General features: G+C 35.1%; 1 protein-coding gene across 1 annotated transcript in view; it reads left to right on the top strand.

The window, feature by feature from the left end:
- LOC106867500 (semaphorin-5A) overlaps window positions 1-18,620 on the top strand; it is a 313,387-nt gene that overhangs the window by 154,103 nt on the left and 140,664 nt on the right. Inside the window, exon 3 of the mRNA XM_014912385.3 lies at window positions 2,158-2,209. The gene's annotated coding sequence lies outside the window, so the exon portion shown is untranslated. The remainder of the gene's footprint in view (window positions 1-2,157; window positions 2,210-18,620) is intronic.

Consider the following 18,620-nt stretch of genomic DNA (forward strand, 5'->3'; position numbering starts at 1 on the left):
ATCATTATTATTATTATTATTATTTAGTGACTGTTCTAAATCCATTCTATCTCATATCACGAAGCAACAAGGGGTTTAGGAATCGTAGCACATTTTACAAAAAGAAAAAAAAAATATATTGTGGCAGGAATTATGATGATAACACATTGTGCTGTAACTCATCATGTGTTCATATGTGTACATAAAGACATCCAATAGGTGTTGGGTATGCATATATACATAAACATATGTGTAACCTAAGTTAGCTGTGAGAAGGGAATTCTAATCCAGTATCCTAACAATCTTCCTTTATTTGGTCTTGTAGTCAGAAACTGAAGGATTTCTTCATCAAGTCTCTTCTTTTTCAACAAAATTGTAATTGAGGTAAAAGAAATGTGTCAAATGTAGATGTTTGTTTTGTGTGTGTGTGATCTATACTCAAATGTGTATTTTATTCCTGTCAAGTGAGACATCTCAAGTTCAAATCAAGACTAAACGATCCCTCCAAGGGCTGAAAGATAAAACAACACAGATGAAGATAAACCTGAAAACTAATCTATTTTCTTAAATGCTCAGTCAGCTTTCACTGCCCAATTCTCTTTCTTGTAATACTCTGTGTTTTTGTGTGCATGTGTGTATGGGTATTTTTTTTTTTTTTTTTTTGGCATGTGTGTATCTTTTATTTTATGCATGTGTCTTCCTCTCTGTATCTCCTTGTATGTCTGTTTTTCTCTGTTCTTCTGTTTTCAGTCTCTTTCTCCATCTCTGCCAACTGTCTCTTCTTATGTTAGTCATTTAATAACTCTTTTTAAACTCATTTGTTCAATCGTTCCTTCTCTCTTACCCTTTGTCTTCTCTTGTGTGTGTGTATATGTATATGTGTGTGTGTGTGTGTACTCACCCCCACATTTCTTTCTCGTTCCTCTCTTTCTTTGCTCTTCTCTTTCCAGTCTTTCTTTTCCCTACTTCTATCTTAACTGTTCTTCCTTCTGTTAGTCATTTAATAACTCTTTTCAAACTCATTAATTCAATCTTTCCTTTCTCTCGCTCTCTCTCTCCTCTCCTCTTTCTCTCTTTCTTCCTCTCTCTTTCGAGCTATATCTCTCCTCTTCACTCTCGTTTACCCACACTCACACGGTCATTCAAAACTGCACTCATTTTCACTCCATCCCACTTTCTCTTCTTCTCACTTCCCTTTTGAATCTCTTCCTCTCTCTTCCTCTTCACCTGCTCTGTCATCACTTACACACATAAATGCACACACATTCATATTCTTTTAACTTTCCATATAATACTGTATTTACCTAACTCTTAGTACTACATTCTATCACTCCCTCTAATTCACTTTTATTCCCGCTCTGCCTGTCTGTTTGTCTGTTTGAATGTCTGTCTGTATGTCCCTCTCTCTCTCTCTCTTGCTTGGACTTTCATCTCATTACTTATTCCTACCCATAATAAACATGTACATGTGTATAGGTATGTTCACAGCTGTATCCTTAGCATCTAAATATTGGATTGCGTGACTGTCTTTCCATGTTCTTATGTATCGTAAACATAATGATAGCACGTGTGTGTGCGTGTATATGCACACACACACACACACACGTTTCCATGTATGTTTGCCTGTATAATGAAATGGTTGTGTGTTCACACATACGTGTTTTCCTGTCGGTGAAGCTATGAAAATGTTAAACTATCAATAGCTATATAAGTGTGTAACTTTTGATTTGCATGAAGCTACATGTATACACACACACACACACACACACACACATGCACACACACACATACGTATACGTATGTATATTCATATGTATGTATAAGTATGTGTGTGTGTTTGCACTCAAATATGTTTTATGTATAGGTGAGTATCTGTAAATATTTATATATTCTGCAGATGCATGTATAATTGTATGTATGATTATAGTTTCATGTGTATATGGTTGAATTTACAAAATGTGTGTGTGTGTGTGTGTGTGCATGTGTGTGTGTGTGTATGAGTGTGTGTGTGTGTGTGTGTGTGTGTGTGTGCATGTGTATGTGCATGCATGCTGCCAAAGACATTAAGTCCCACATAATTCTCTAACTTAACAGCCTTCCACTACTTGTGTGTTGGAAACCTACTCAAAACCCTCTCAGAAATCTAATTAACCTACTTCATTATTTCCCATCTTTCAGATGGTGTTTGACTTCAGCTGCTAAGTTTGGACAAAAACCGTAACACAGTAAGGTGAGTTTGCAACATTTCGTCTTTATAATATACTCTACACTTAAGTTCAAACTATGATTGTTTAAGAAACTTCTTCCAAGCTACACTTTTTCTCTTCATTTTAGTTTCGTTTAGAAATGCTTCAATGAGCAGTATTTTTATAAAATTCCCTTTATTTTTTCTCTTTTTTTCCCCTTTTCTTTGCTCATTTAGTAATTTTCTTTTTCTTTTTTCCTTTTTAAAGATTCTATTGTATTATTCACTTTCTGGAGAATGAAGCAGAAACTAGAGGGATATAAGAATAGGTACTTTCTGTAATATCAATTGAGGTCTAATGATTCTAAGTTCAAGACATTATCATCATCGTCATCATCATCGTCATTGTCATCATCATCATCATCATCATCATCATCATCATCATCATCATCATCATCATCATCATCAGTTTTCCGCCCATTTTCCCCTGCTTGCTCGGCATCTTACCACTTGTTGTAGTCCTTTGTCATCTCTCCTTTGTGAGAGACAGTCTCTTTGGATCAACCTTTACCATTTCATCCCTTGTCTTCTTATTCTGCTTTTCTCTTCTGCAGGTTTCTTCCACTTGAATCATTTGGCACATTTCTTTTTTTCTTTCTTATCCAAATGTCAGCCTCCATGTCCATCACGCATTTGTACTTGTACAGTCTTCTTTCTTATACACCAGGTTCTGAATCCTATAATGGTCAGTTTTGTCTCCTTTCAAGATATTTTAGGAAAAAGGGGTGAAATATTTTTCAACCATTTTTCCTTCCAGATCAATGAAATAAGTAGTAGCATTATACTAAAATCACCCCTTTATGTTCTGAGTTGAAATTATGCCAAGGTAAACTTATGCTTTCATTCTTCAGAGATTTATGAAATAAAGTACCCTCAACTATTGGGGGTAATAGAATCAACTGTTCCCTAACCCCTATGTTAGCATTTAATACTGTATACTACAGTCAACTCAGCTGATTATGCTTCTTGTACTAAGAAAATATTAAAAGATATGGCCAAAAGATATTCTCTTCTTTAAGCTTCTCTTAAAGAATAACAATAATAATAATAATAATAATAATAATAATAATAATAATAATAATAATAATAATAATAATAATGATAATACAATCCATTAAAATTTGAGATTGTAAAGATTTGGATCATGAAATCTGTACAATTTCCAGGTTAACTTTTTATAGAGAACTAGTGATAAGGAAGAGTGGCGATATTCTTGAGAAAATTCTGGTGATCAGTAAGAATGAACTGAATGTTTGTTCTAGAAGAAGTTCAGGCTGGAGGCAATGGATATCTTCCAGATATTCCCATCCTGACAGTGCTCTTAAGGAGCCAGGTTCAGTTATTGTTAGTTCTAGATAAACTCTAGAGGTTTAGAACTATTGTTATTGAGACTTCTTCAGGATGCACAGCAAGTGAAGAAGCAAGATAACAATTCTGCATGTTTCTGGAGTTATACTACATAGCTGTTGTCATATGTCTAGAAGATCTAGCTATCAGCTGTGGGCAGGGCAAGCAGTTTTCCTACTCTATGGTCCCTATGGAGAAAGTGGTTGTCAAGTAGACATGACAGAAAGGGTTGAAGTCAGATACTTTTCTCGTTAATTTAGCTCTCATTGATTTTTTTTAAAGTTTCAGTTGGAGTGAAAAGTGAGAGTGGAAAGAGTGAAGTGTTGCACTTGTGGTTAATTTGCTGAAAGATGAATGGGAGTGGTGAACATGGTTGAAATAAATGGACCTACTCTCAGCATGCAGTCTTGTCAAGATAGTGAAATGGGATGATTTGAAAAGAGATTCAGCTGCTTTTTCTAGCTGGTCAAATGACTATGTATAGGTCCCATTGTTTCACTCATAGACTTGTTGATTAATGTAGAGGTGAGTAAGTTTTCGATAATTACCTGTGTATATGTAATTATACATATGTGTTGAGCTCCTGGACAGTTTCTTTCTACCAAATACATTGAAAAAGGCATCGGTTGGCCCATGGCTGCTACATTGTGGAAATGATCATAAAAGCCATATGATTGCAAGGCAAAATTCTTAGCCATAAACACTATGATACTGGGTTGGTATCGATAGAGTTAACAAATGCTATTAGCAGCTTTATAAAGAGAAGTATAACGTTAGTAGATAGTTGAGTGAATAAATAGAAATTGAACAAGCTAAAACAAAAATTCCTGTAAAAGGAATGCCACCTGCATTAAGTCTTTAGGAACTTTGTAGCTTTTACATGAGTAAAATGGCGCCATAGAAAATTTCAACAATTTATCTGTAAAGCAGATGGTCTTGATGTATTTCCCAACCCACTCCTGCCAACATCACCTCTACTAATTCTAGTACCACATCTACCAATACCATACCAACACCAATACTATATCATCACTACCATCGTTTATGTTTCCGTTACCATCTGTACTGCTACCAATGCAAACTGAATCATCATCATTATCACTGCTACTAAATACTGCAGTCACAATCACTATTAATACCGCTACCTTAGCAACATAACTAACATCACCATTAATTTTACTACCACCACCACCACAGTACTACTACCACCGGTACTACTACCAGTACCACCACCACGACCACAACCACCGCTACTATTACCATTATTATGGGCATCATAACTATCAACATCATTACTACCCTAGCACTATCGCTGTCACCTCTACACCTCCATCACTAATGCCAAATGACTCTCACCACCCAACACTACCACCTTCACTTTCAGTATCACCACGTCTTCCTCTACCACTATCATCGCCAACATTATCACCTCTACTTTCACCAATGCAACCACTACTACCAACACAACTACCACCACCACAACTACCACCTCCACAGCTACCTCCACCACCACAGTGACCACCATCATCAACACAACCACCTCCACCACCACCACCAACACAACCACCACCAACACCAACACCACCACCACCACCACTGCCACCACCTTTATCACTTCTACCTACCAACTTTCTTCTCATCTGTTTATCACCACATTAATATTTTTACATCTGCTAAATTATGAAATCAGAAATTAAAGTTAGAAATTAAAGAAAAAAAGAAAACACAAAAGAGAATAAAAAACAATTTATATTTTAAACAAATGAGAAAAATCAAATGAACAAAGAAACAAAAATAGGCATTATCTGGTTCTGTAATTTCAAATAATATATATATATATATTAAAGATTCAGTCAACCATTAAATAGATTTTGGTGTATGTAAAGGAAGAATGGTTGCACAGTAACAATGGAGGGTTAATTTTTAGCTTTGTTTCATTGGTTCTTTCTTCATTAATTAAAATCAACTTTCAGATGTTAGTGTGTAGTGTTACCTGTATATTAGTGAGTATTTTTGTGTTGCATGGATGGTTACATGCACAAAATATTTAGAGACAGGTATAGCTGTGTGGTTAAGTAGCTTGGTGTGCAATCATGTGGTTCAGGGTTTGATCCTACTTCACAGCAGAACACCTTGGGCAAGTGCCTTCTGTTGATATGGCCTCATGAGTGAAAAACACTTGGTGGAAGACACTTGTCCAAAATGGCATACTGTAGGATCAAACCTGTGACCTTGATACAAATTTCTTAGCCATACAGCCATACACACACATACACATAAACAGAAAGAGAGAGAGAGAGAAAGATACACTTAGATATGTTTCAGCCCAAAATTGGCCCAGGCTATACATAACTTAACCCTTTTGTACTGTATTTATTTTGAGATGCTCTGTGTTTCTTTCAATTACTTTAAATATAACAAAGAATTTAGTAACTCCTCAAACTGCAACCCCCTTGATTATTATGTGTGGGGTGCAGTTGAGTAAGAGACTAACAAAACTTGTAACACTAAAGATGAACTGAAAGCAAGGATTACAGTACATTCATCAACTTAAACAAGGAGGCTGTCCAGAAGAGTTGCAGGAAATTCCGAAGTTGTCTGGAGGCCATGGTTGAAACCAATGGCATTTGTATTGAATAAATTTATTCTTTAGTATTTCAAGATATTTTTATGTAATTTTGGTAAATATTTCTGTTAAAATGAGATGTCAGTGTAATTTTCATTTTTGCATCATTTAGATGACAGTTTATTCACCGCACCCTGTATACACATGTATATCTATCTATCTATCTTTCTATCTATCTATCTGTCTGTCTGTCTGTCTGTCTGTCTCTCTCTCTCTCACTCTCTCTATCTCTCTCTCAATCTCTCTCTCTCTCTCTCTCTCTCTCTCTCTCTCTCTCTCTCTCTCTCTCTCTCTATATATATATATATATATATATATATATATATATATATATATATATATGACTTGACTAACTCAAATAAATTCTGGCAAATATTTTAACTGTTTCCATTGAAATTGAAAGATCTGACACTAATTATATTTCCAAAAACTCTAGCACCCAACAATGGTCAATTAGTATTAATTATACTCCTGTTATCATTGATAGCATAGGACTGTTACTCAATTGTTAGCATTGAAAAGGAGTGAAGAACTACATTGAATGTGAAAGAATTTTAAGAACTGAATATTGAGTATCAGTAGCACAAGTAATGACAGGAATTTGAAAGAACTCTGGTTTTTCTTCAGGGATACTTACCCATACTTACCCAGTTGTTGACGTATAAGCATTAGAGAGATGAATGTCAACAATAAAAACAAAGTGTTTGTTGAAATCATTCATTTGTGAAAAGATGAATGGGGAGAGAAACTAACACAGCAGAGTTTAGTGATGAAAGGATATAGAAAAGGAAGTGAAAAATATAAAATGTATTGTAAAGAATTTAAGAACTTATAAAAACTAACAGCAGCTGTTATGCACAAAGATGTAAGAATAAAGGTCCCAGTGCACATTTTATGATGTGCTTGCTTGTTAGAAGAACATTAAAACAAAATTACTTCTCTATTTGTTTTGCTTTTAAAGATAAACTAGTTTTAATAGCATTGTGTGTACGTATTTGAACTTAGATGCAGCTTGATAGAAATGTTTGTACTGAAACATTAATAAGACATCTATACATGCATACATACTGAGATGCTGGTAGTTCAGTTTCAGTATTGTTTCAGATTTTAATTGAAATATTATTACTCAGAGTTAGTTGTATTAATTTTTTTTCACTTTATTCCTGTAGAAAAATGTGGTGTTCCTTCTGTAGTTCTATCTCGTTTATACATTTATGAATTTTCTTCCAGTGCTATTCTTACTAGCATTAGCAGTCATGGTACTCTACTCACTCCTCTCCCACACATAACTCAGCATTTAGGTTGACTGGTCTTTCTAAAGCCAGCTGGAAAGGCCATAGGATATTCTCTCTCCCTTTCTTCCCTAACATCTTCCTTTTAGTTTCTTGGCTGTCATTAAATGCTCAAAATGTTTGAGAGTTCTGTGCAGTATGACCATGAAGGTGTAACTAACGCAAACAGGACTTAGAAGAAGCCTAGCCCTTGGACATTCATCACATAGACTCACTAGTATGTGGACATAGCCTGATGTCATTTAAATCAGTTCTCCTATCTAAAGGTTAAATAAACCCTGTGACTCAAAGGTAAGCTCGAGAGAGCAGCCCACTTGCTGAGTAAATGACAACAGGAAACTATTATTGTATTATTCTCAAGAAATGTCATCGTGTATATGAATACGTCTCTTATATTATGCATACTGAAGGAAACCAACCAGCAAAAATATTTGACACATGATTTATTGCTCTCTCTCTCTCTCTCTCTCACACACACACACACACACACACACACACACACACACACACACACACACAAATAAACATTAAGTCACATGTCAAATTTTTTTGTTGTTGGTTTCCCTCTTTTTGTCATGCTCGAGGGAGAAAGCAACAGCTGTGATGAGAGAGGTGACAGAGAGAGAAAGAAAGTATTACGACGAGAGTGGTGGATTAAATAGATAAATAGAAAGGTAAGAGATTGAGAGTGTAGGAGTTGGAAGTTTGTGAAGCAAGCAGTTATGTGTAAACTGTTAAATAGAAGGAGGAATGGATGAGAGAGTGAGAAGGTAAAAGGTAGTATAAGAAAGAGAGATGCAGTAAGAATTAGAGAGGTGGTGTGATAAAATAATTGCGGTTTACAGATTGAATGAATGACAGAATGGAATAATGAGAGAGGGCATGTTGAGAAATGAAAGGATGGGAGCAGAATTTGATAGCAATAAAAAAAAATGAGGGTGGTATTTGATACACCAGTAGTTGTTTATGTTATTCATATACGTGCCACTGGTCACTTTGTGTTATTTCTTTTGGCTCATTTTAGTTTATGCAAACTACCTATGCCATAAATGTGTTCTACTCTTTTTGTATATGTCTATATCTCTTGGTTTCTGAGGTTAGAGTGTGCAGTTATTATTGAAGCAGAAACATATGTCCTCCACTGTCTTTTTATCTCCAGATAATAAGCTTGACATTCTCTTTAATTGCATGCCAACTTTGAGAATTTGTGAGTCTTGAGATTATCTCTCTCTTCTAATGTGAAGCTGATCTAAATTACTATTTGGTAATTGTAGCATACTCTAGTAGCAAAGATAATTTTAATGAATCAAGAATATATATATATATAGTCTAACCCATGCCAGCATGGAAAAAGGACGTTAAAGGGTGATGATGATGAGGATGATATTGCATGACCTTTCTGCAGTTTTAGGGTGCCATCAGGGTTCTTGACCACTTGAGATACCTTTGTATCATCAGCATAGCTGATGAGGGTAGCTGACTGCATGACAGAGGGTATGTCTGAGAGAGTCACCACAAACAATAGTGATCCCAGTACAGATCCATGAGGGATTCCACTAAAAATTGATGTCGCATCAGAGAGGACCATTAACTGCAACTGTCTGAGATTCAAAGAACCAAACATATATGATCATTCTAATATTTATAAAGGGTGAAATCTACTGAATACATCTATTGTCTGTTGCTATATAATGAAACAACTTGTTAATTTATAGAAAAGTCTTGTATTTGACTTGCCATGATATGGTCTGATGTGTAGTCTGTTCATTATGTTGCAGCACAATTATATTTATAGGTGCTTGTATGTGTTTATTTACATATGTTTGTCAAATGATGTAACATTGTTATGTAACTAACACAGATTATGAAACAGCCATCAACAAATGAAATAAACATCTATTCTGTCACTAACTGGTCAACATACATACATACATACAATAGCAATATATATATATATATATATATATATATATATATATATATATATATACATACGTACACACACACACACATTCACACACACACACATTCACACACACACACACACACATACACACAGGCAAGAGAAAAAGGGCAAAGAAAGAGAAATAGTCAAGTGTATGAGTGAGTGAAGGTCAAAAGAATAATGAAACCAGATAATTTGAAACAAGAAAATGGAGCAAGGCTTAAAGAAAACTGTTAAGAGTTACTGAAAAGGTGCAGGAATAAAACCTCATCATTTTTGGTAAGAACTGTGCTTGTGTATATGCGTATGTGTGTGCATATGTTTGTGTCGACAGACGTGTGTTCTTTACAGCCTTATTATCTAAAGTTTAGATAATAAGACTGTAAAGGTTCTAAACAAATAATGAATATGTTAGTCTCCTTGTTATTCATACGATATCACAGTACTAGAGATAAAGCCACACATTGTTTTTTATGTATCTTTCTTATGATACTGTTGCTTTCATCTCACCATGTTTTTGCTATTAGAAATCTTAGTTCCGCCTTCAGTAGTTGGCTACTTTATTGCATCCCCTCTTTTACTCGAAGGAATTCTTCTAATGATCATACTTCTTTCTTCTAGTCAGATGTGCATATTTAGATATTTAATGATAATGCATAAACATGGAGTAGGGTGAGCATTGAAGACAGATATCGTCTTAAATTCTGCAGGATGATATTTATGTGAACATGTGCTGAAAGTTATTCTCAGTTGATGTCGGTATAATATACAGACATACACAAACACATAAACCTGCGTCATAGGTTTCAGTCTCTCTCTCTCTCTCTCTCTCTCTCTCTATTGAATGGATATATAACTACTTGGATTTTATTACCTCTTGTAAATCCCTATATGGTGATCTATTGTTGAAGAATAGTTCCAGTAAGAACTATATCAGGAAGACAAGAGCTAAGGGAGGTGCAAATAAATGTTCTTTGTGTGACTTACAGATTCAGAAGAATACATTGTTTATGTCTGAAGGGTGTTCATTAAAGATTTCTCCAGACCCACTTCCCAAGGACTGGGATAAATGAAACTTGGCATAATTATTAGTCATTCTCTACATGGCCATCACTAATGGTGACACACTTCTCCTATTGCTTTATGAAGCTGTGAAGACCTCATCTGTAGTCGTTGGTTGGTTGCGTCTGGACCCAAGACTTTACCGTGGAAATAAGTTCATCATCATCCAAAAAATGATTCCCCTTCAAAAAAGACTTCATGGTTGGAAAGAAGAAGTGGAAGTCAGATGGTGCGAGGTTGGAAGAGTAAGGGGGATGAGGAAGGATTTCATAGCTGCAGGAGTGTGCTTTCATCTGGGCAACATGCACATTGTGAATGGGGGTATTGTCTTGGAGGCAGACTCCTTTGGTCAGCATTGGCATCCCACAATTTTTGTAACAGAGAACCATAATAAGCCTTGTTAATTGTGGTGCCTTTGCCAGAAAATCCATCATCACTACTCTGTGCTGGTCACAAAAGACTTTGAGCATTACCTTGCTTGCTGAGGGTTAGACACAAGCCTTCTTTGGAGGTGGTAAGTTATCATGCCCCTGTTACTTTGACTGGATTTTAGTCTCAGGATCATAGTGATAGACCCATGTTTCATCCTATGTGATAAGTCCGCCAAAAAAGTCCTCGTTTTCTTGGTATATTACCAAAAGATCCTGGAAGCAATTGACTCGTTCCTGCTTCTGAAAATGCGTGAGCATTCAGACAATCCATTGTGCAGACAACTTCTGCATATGCAAATGGTCATGAATAATTTTTTCCATGGACCCTACACTTATCTTCACTAGTTACCAAATAGTTATGTGGCAATCCTCCAAAATGGCAACTTCCACTTTATGGATAGTGTTGTCATCAATGGCGGAACGTGGTCGTCCAGGAATAGGAGTAATTTCCACAGATGTCCGACAACATTTGAACTGGCAATGCCAGTGCTTAACTCTGTCATATGATGGTGCATTGTCACCATAAACTTCTTTCAACTCATCGAAAATCTCTTTTGATGTATGACCTTTCAAGTATAAGAACCTGATCACTGATCTGCATTCAACTGCGTCCATTATAACACCTTAGTCCACTTCAGCAGCCGTAAAAGACAAACGAACACTAATGGAAAGCTGCAATTTACAATGTGATGTAGAGACATGTATGATTATACTTGTACAAGTTCTGTTTCCTGCAATAACCGGAATTGGGTCAGGGGAAATCTTTAATGAACACCCCTTGTATATGGAACCACATTGCTTGTTCCATCATGTAGGGTTTGGTAGTTTAGCTTAGAGCTGTTCAGAGTATGTTCTTTCTCTGTTGTCATTTTAGTGCAGTGGATTGAGTAGGAATGTTTATTGTAGAGTAGACTTCCATGCCTCAGAATATTTTACTGAAGGTTGGTTGTGTAGGTCAGAAACGTTACCTTAGAAAGGCAACTGATTTTAAGATTTGTATGGTGTGTGTGTGTGTGTGTGTGTGTGTGTGTGTGTGTGTGTGTGTATAAGCCTTCTTGACCCTCTCCACTATTTAAAGCAGAATGATCAAGATGGAATAAATAGCAGAGAGTAGTAAGTGTATGTATGTGTGTGTGTGTGTGTGTGTGTGTGTGTGTGTGCATGCGTGGGTGCATGTGTGTGTGTGTACAATAAACAAAATTTATCTCTCACAAGATGGAGTACATTTTTGTTGATCTTACCTTAAAGGAAAAGTAAACCATATATATATTTGGAAGTGGGGGATTGTTTATCACATAGACATAAGTGTGGGGATGTCTGTCTATATATCCATATACACTCACCACACACAGTAATCAGACTATAATGTTTCTAGTTTAGGTACATGGCCATCATTTTTTTCCTTGTGTGGAAGTTGAGCAGGCGGGTCAGCTAAGCAATTATGTACCCAAATATAATGAGAGTTATTACATTAAGTAGATTGTGTATTACAAACATTTTAAGAGAGTTTAAATTGAAATATTAATCTGCTTTGCTCGTTACTATTGTAACCCTAATCAGGATAAAGTATTTCTGGGCAAATTAACATTTGTCTTTAATACTTAAAGAGATTTATACCCACATGGAAAACAGAACATATGCTTACTCTTTTACTCTTTTACTTGTTTCAGTCATTTGACTGTGGCCATGCTGGTGCACCGCCTTTAGTCGAGTAAATCAACCCCAGGACTTCTTAATCACACAATAACCTCCTCTGCACCCCCTCTCTCCGATTGTAATCCCTTTGTCTCCCTCCATGAAGCTGACCCCACCCCCTGTCTACCCCAGGGCTCATAGTCTTGCAAGCTGCATGGCAACCCCAGTAGTCCATTGGCATGTAAATAGCACCCAGTCCAGACTGTAAAGTGGTTGGCATCAGGAAAGGCATCCAGCCATAAAACCATAGCAAAACAGATATTGGAGCTCAACTCGGTCCTTGGACACAGCAGTTCCTGTCAAGCTGTTTAACCAATGTTAGTATGGAACATGGACATTAAATGATGATGATGATGGTGATGATAATGATACACACACACATATGAAGCCACATGGCTTATTGGTTAGTGTGTTGCACTCACAATTGCAAGATCACGGGTTCAATTCCCAGACCGGGCGCTCTATTGTGTTCTTGAGCAAAGCACTTTATTTTACGTTGCTCTGCAATCATTTTGTCGTCTGACATGTGGCACATAGCGCACCTGTACAGGTAATGTCAACCTGAATGAGTTTATGTGAACGCAAACATTTGATCACTATAAATAGATTATCTATGTGGTTGCTCGGCAATAGGAGAGTCCATAATGTGTGTGTGTGTATGTGTGTGTATTTTCTGTCTGTTCTGTCTATTCAGTCTGCTGTATCATAATTATTGTTTCAAATTTTGGCATGGTATAAGTGGATTGAGAGTAACCATGTATTATGTGTATAATTAGTTTGTGTTTGCAGACTATTACATTATGGAAATCTACAGCATATTAGCATCATCTGTGCTAGACTGATTTGTTTTTCTTACAGATATTTGTATTACTATTTGTGATAGTAATTTCCTTTAATTGCTTTAGACCTCAATAACATTTATGGTCTGCTTGTTAAAGAAAGCAAAATGTGATATGTAATCAGAAATCCTGAGAATTGGCGGTCTTATCTGTAGAATCAAGTAAAAGTCTTTGAAACATTTTGAAACTATATCCTGTAGCAATGGATAATTCACAGAATAAGCTGAAGAAGGACCCTGCCTGAAATACTGAACTGTACTTTATATTCTTGGGTACAAAATCATTTTAGAAATTTTAGCTGTGTTTTTCTGATGTGGACCTTCAGTTACTTCTTTTAATCATCAGTATTTTTTCACTTTTATAAATAAATATTTGATATTATAAGCCTGGCAGCCTAAGTACCATTATGGAAATTCTTCTACAATATCTCTTTGATTTATAACTAAAATTCTTAACCAAATGCGTAAAACATTGCAAATGAGACAGTTTCATACTAGTTTCAAGGAACCCAAAGTTTTTGCTTTTTCTTTCAGTATCCTGGTATGTTGTATTATTTCTTAATTATCAGCTGAAAAATCAGCACGTCTGTTTTAGGTTTGTCATTCATTATTGACCCTTAAATAGTTCACTAGAAACTATTCAGGTTAGGATTGGTTTGCATCATATTTTAATTCTTTTTCTTCCTAATTCATTACTCTTATTTTTGTTGTTAGTGTTTGTGCTGGGTTCTATGGTAAGATTACAGTGATATAACTCCTAAACCCTGTTTTGTATGCAAGTTAGAACAACTTCACTTATTTTGTTTATACCCTTGGGAAGGTGTGAATATCTGTTTCCTATTTCTTTCATTCCTATGTAAAAAAAAATCAGCAGCATTCTTTCAATTTCACTTGATGTTGTTGAGAGGTATAATGACTGAGTGAATAAAATACTGGATTCTTGGTTCATGGTAGGAGTTTGTTAACTCACTTGCAGGTTTTATTGTTGATGCGGTAAGACTTTTGTTTGAAATCATTGCTGTTACTGAGATTATTGTATTTTATATGTCTTTAGTTATCTGTTTGGTCTCACTGTTCTGCCCAGCTGGACTCTCTGTTCTCTGTTCTATTTGTCTGTCTTATTGCCTTAGCAGTCTTCCCTATATATCTATATTAACTGCCTGTCTGTTCTCTATCTCTCTGTTTTACCCATCTGTCTGTTCTATCTGTCTGCTTCTTTTAACTGCCTGCCTGATCTAACAGCTTGTCTGACTGTTCTATCTTTCTCTAGGTTCTCTCTATTTGGTCTGCTCTGTCATTAACAACATTTTTTATTTCAAATTTTTGGCATAGGGCCATCAGTTTTTAGGGGAGGGTTTACTTGATTGGTTAGAATCCAGTACTTTACTGTCACTTTATTTTCATCGGCTTTGAAAGGATGAAAGGCAAAGTTGATCTCAGTTGTATTTTAACTTAGAAAGTGAAGAACCCAGTAGAAATGCTTGACGTGCTAACGATTCTTCTGATGTGCTAACGATTCTACCAGCTCACCACCTTAAAACTAAAGTGTTGCTTACAACACCTAAGTTTCTCAAGTGACCACCCATCTAAGTACTAACTAGGTTTGGTATAGCTAATCTCCATTGATTGGATAAGAAGCAGCATTTTCAACGCATAGTGTTTCACTGTTTCAAGTTCAAATATCATGAAGGTTATCTGTTTCTGCTAAAAGTAATCACTAGTAAACATACTGAGGTTGATTGAATATATTAGCTCAATTAATTATTCTTTTGGTGATTAATAAAAGAAAAAAAAATTTTTTTTTTGAAAGAAATTAATTTTACTTTTCCACCTGTTGTGTTGGTGTAATGGTTTAAATGCCATTACATGTTTCTTCTTCACAATTTCTCTAAAGACTTCATCATTAATTATGAAATTTCTGTTTTGTTTACCTACTCTATTATCATTTCCCTGCTGAAGGTGTCATCTCATTCTTTCTGGATATGCCACCCATTTCAAATTGTTGCTGACAGAATGACATCTTTCAATCTTGTTGATAGAAATAACAATCTGTATACCATTAGTGCCAAGCTTCCCACAGAATTACTAAAATAATGATGAGGATGATGATGATGATTCTATGTCTTGTCATAGATTTTCTCTGCTATCTTCCTACTGATTCCTTTTCCAAAATCCAATCTTCCAATTATTTTTGCTATGTTGTGAGGAGGTATGGTGTTTGTACAAAAGGTTTTATTATGCTTTAAATACCAGGCATACTGGATGCAAAGTGTTTTCAGTTCATATCTCACTGCAATCTACTTGTTGTATAGTTTATATAGCTGGAAAAATTCCTATCATTTACTCTGTTTGAGAAAATTAAGTTTATGAGAGAATAATATCTTATCTTGCATGTTTTATGTTTTGCTTTTCAGCTATATACTGTTTTAGTTACCCCCCCCCCCCCCCAAAAAAAAAACAGTAACAGTTTTAAGGCATTGTAGCTAGAAAAGTGTTAGCATTGATATATATATATATATATATATATATATATATATATATATAAAAATCTGCTTATTATTAAAATTTTAAGATTCTTAAAGATTGTTAATATATTTTGTTTTAACCTTTTAGAGTTCAGATTATTCTATAAAACATAACATGCTTATTGATTCACATTGATTTGAATTAATCATGCATTATCTCATCTTCAAGATCTTGATGGTGTAATTACTTAATGTAGAATAACATTGTAGGGTAGGTGTGAGAGCCTGGATCTGGTCAGTTTGAACATAAAACAGATTAAATATTTTGGCCGGATATGGCCGGTTTAAATACTAAAGGATGAAAAATGTGTGTTTGTGTGTGTGTGTGTGTGTGTGCATGTGTGTGTGCATGTCCTCTTGTCTTGACATTATATGACAGTTGCAAATAAATGTTGATTGTTTCCAATCTTCTATGAAAGACACATTTAGCCACCGAGGAATATAATTACCTGGTTTGGAACCAAGTGAGAGTTGGTAACAAGAAGGGAATCTGATCATGGAAAATCTGCTTCAAAGAATTCTGTTTGATCCATGCAAATATGGAAAAGTGGATGTTACACAAATGACAGGATTTTATGTTGTTAATGGCATAGAAATAAATTCTTGAAGAATTTTAACTTGGAAACTAGGTTATCAAACAGCTTAACTACTGTTTAGTCTGTACTGATAATACTACCTTGAGCAACAGTACCAATGTTGAAATATTGGTGTTGAAAAAATAGCTGCAGATGTTTGTTTCTATGCAATTTATTGGTGAAGAAATACAAAGTAACTGACTGCTTCTTCTAGGCTTCATCCAGAATGGCATTTAAATTTGTGTGTGTTTGTCACTGTTTACATAAAATACTCCTTATGTTGTTTAATCCCTGATTATCTTCATTTTAGCCAAGACCTATAATAAAAAAAAAATGTAGCAATCTTGATCATTTCACTTATATTATCCAATGTATTTTATTAAGCTGCAGGCCACACTTGAAGTGTGCTTGCTACTCCAAGTTGGATGAATAACTGCATGGAGGCTTCCTTCATTGGGTTATGTTATGGATGTTCTTAGGAAACAGTTTTGTCCAATAAAATTGTTTCTTTGAGAATTATTCTATTAACATTTGATAAATAGGTGGCACTTGATTATCGTCCCTTTCATTATAAACTTTCATTTTTTTACTACAAGCACATTCACTATCTTTCATATCTAATCAGGAATTTATAGTTATTTCACATTTTGGAGGTTTATTTTTATCCTACCTTCTCAGCATATCTACAGCACTATTCGTCTGGTAGGTTTTCTATGGTTGGATGACCTTCCTGATGCCAACCCCCACCTGTTTTCAAGTGAGGTAATGTTTTCCCTCCTATTTATCAAGGGGAGCACAAACACTTTCACATAAACACATCTATACACAATGGGAACTTCTGCATACCAAATTCAACCACAAGGCTTCAGTCAGCCTGAGGCCATAGTGGAACACACCCATATATCATATCTCATTTTTATTTTGTTTTTTTACTAAAACCACGTTATCACTCTCAGCGTCAATCATTAATATCACCAGTATCACATTCATTATCATCATGATCGTAAACATTATCATTTTAATTATCATCATCACATTATCATTTTCATCATCACCACTCCCACCAAAATCTCCACCGCCATCATAACTAACATCATCATCTTCATTGCCATCATCACCATTAGTGTTACCTCCATTACAGTCATTTCTGTTACCATTCTCATTATTTCCCCTCTTCATTACCTTATTACACTTATCATTTTGCTGTGATGACATTGATGATCATGAACCTCATCATCATTGTTGTCATCATCACTATCATTACCATTATCATTCTCACCAGTTTCACCATTGTTGCCACTCCATTATGATAAACATCTACATCAATTTCTCTAAGCATGTTGGCATGAGTTGCCTGTTTCTAAAATACAGCATTCACTTCTACGTGTAGAATCACTTCATCCAAAATTACCAAACTTGAATCTAACTTGCTATATACATCACTATTAAAGTACTTCCACTATATCATCATATAATCCACATCACTATTATCTTAAGAATACATCATCTCTTCTTCATATTACCTGTCCAAACCAATGTAATCATTTCTCCTGTATACATCTGCTGATACCTGTTATGCCCATGTTCTTACCTATTTCACTCTGTGAAATACACTTCAACTTTAATTAACTTTAAAGAGAAACCAGGATGGTAGCATCAAGCTATACACACACACAAACACACTGTATATACATGATGTATACACACACACACACACCCACACACATATATGATCTCCATTTTCTGTCTTCATCAAATTTTGATTCTTGATAAACTCATCTTTATCCTTGTTTTTATTTAAAATTCATGAGCATAATATGCTTGCATATGTATGCCAATGGTTAAACATAGGTAATATACTGGATACTTCTATCCCTTAGACAGTTATTTTAACCTCTAACTTAGCTAAGCTCTTATATATATATATATATATATATATATATATATATATATATATATATATATATATATATATATTTGTGAATCTGTGTATAAGTATGTATGTATATATGCATATATATGTGTATATATATATATATATATATATATATATATATATA

The sequence above is a fragment of the Octopus bimaculoides genome, chromosome 6, assembly GCF_046866305.1.
Source record: "Octopus bimaculoides isolate indiv1 chromosome 6, ASM4686630v1, whole genome shotgun sequence".
NCBI classification, from domain to species: Eukaryota; Metazoa; Mollusca; class Cephalopoda; order Octopoda; family Octopodidae; genus Octopus; species Octopus bimaculoides.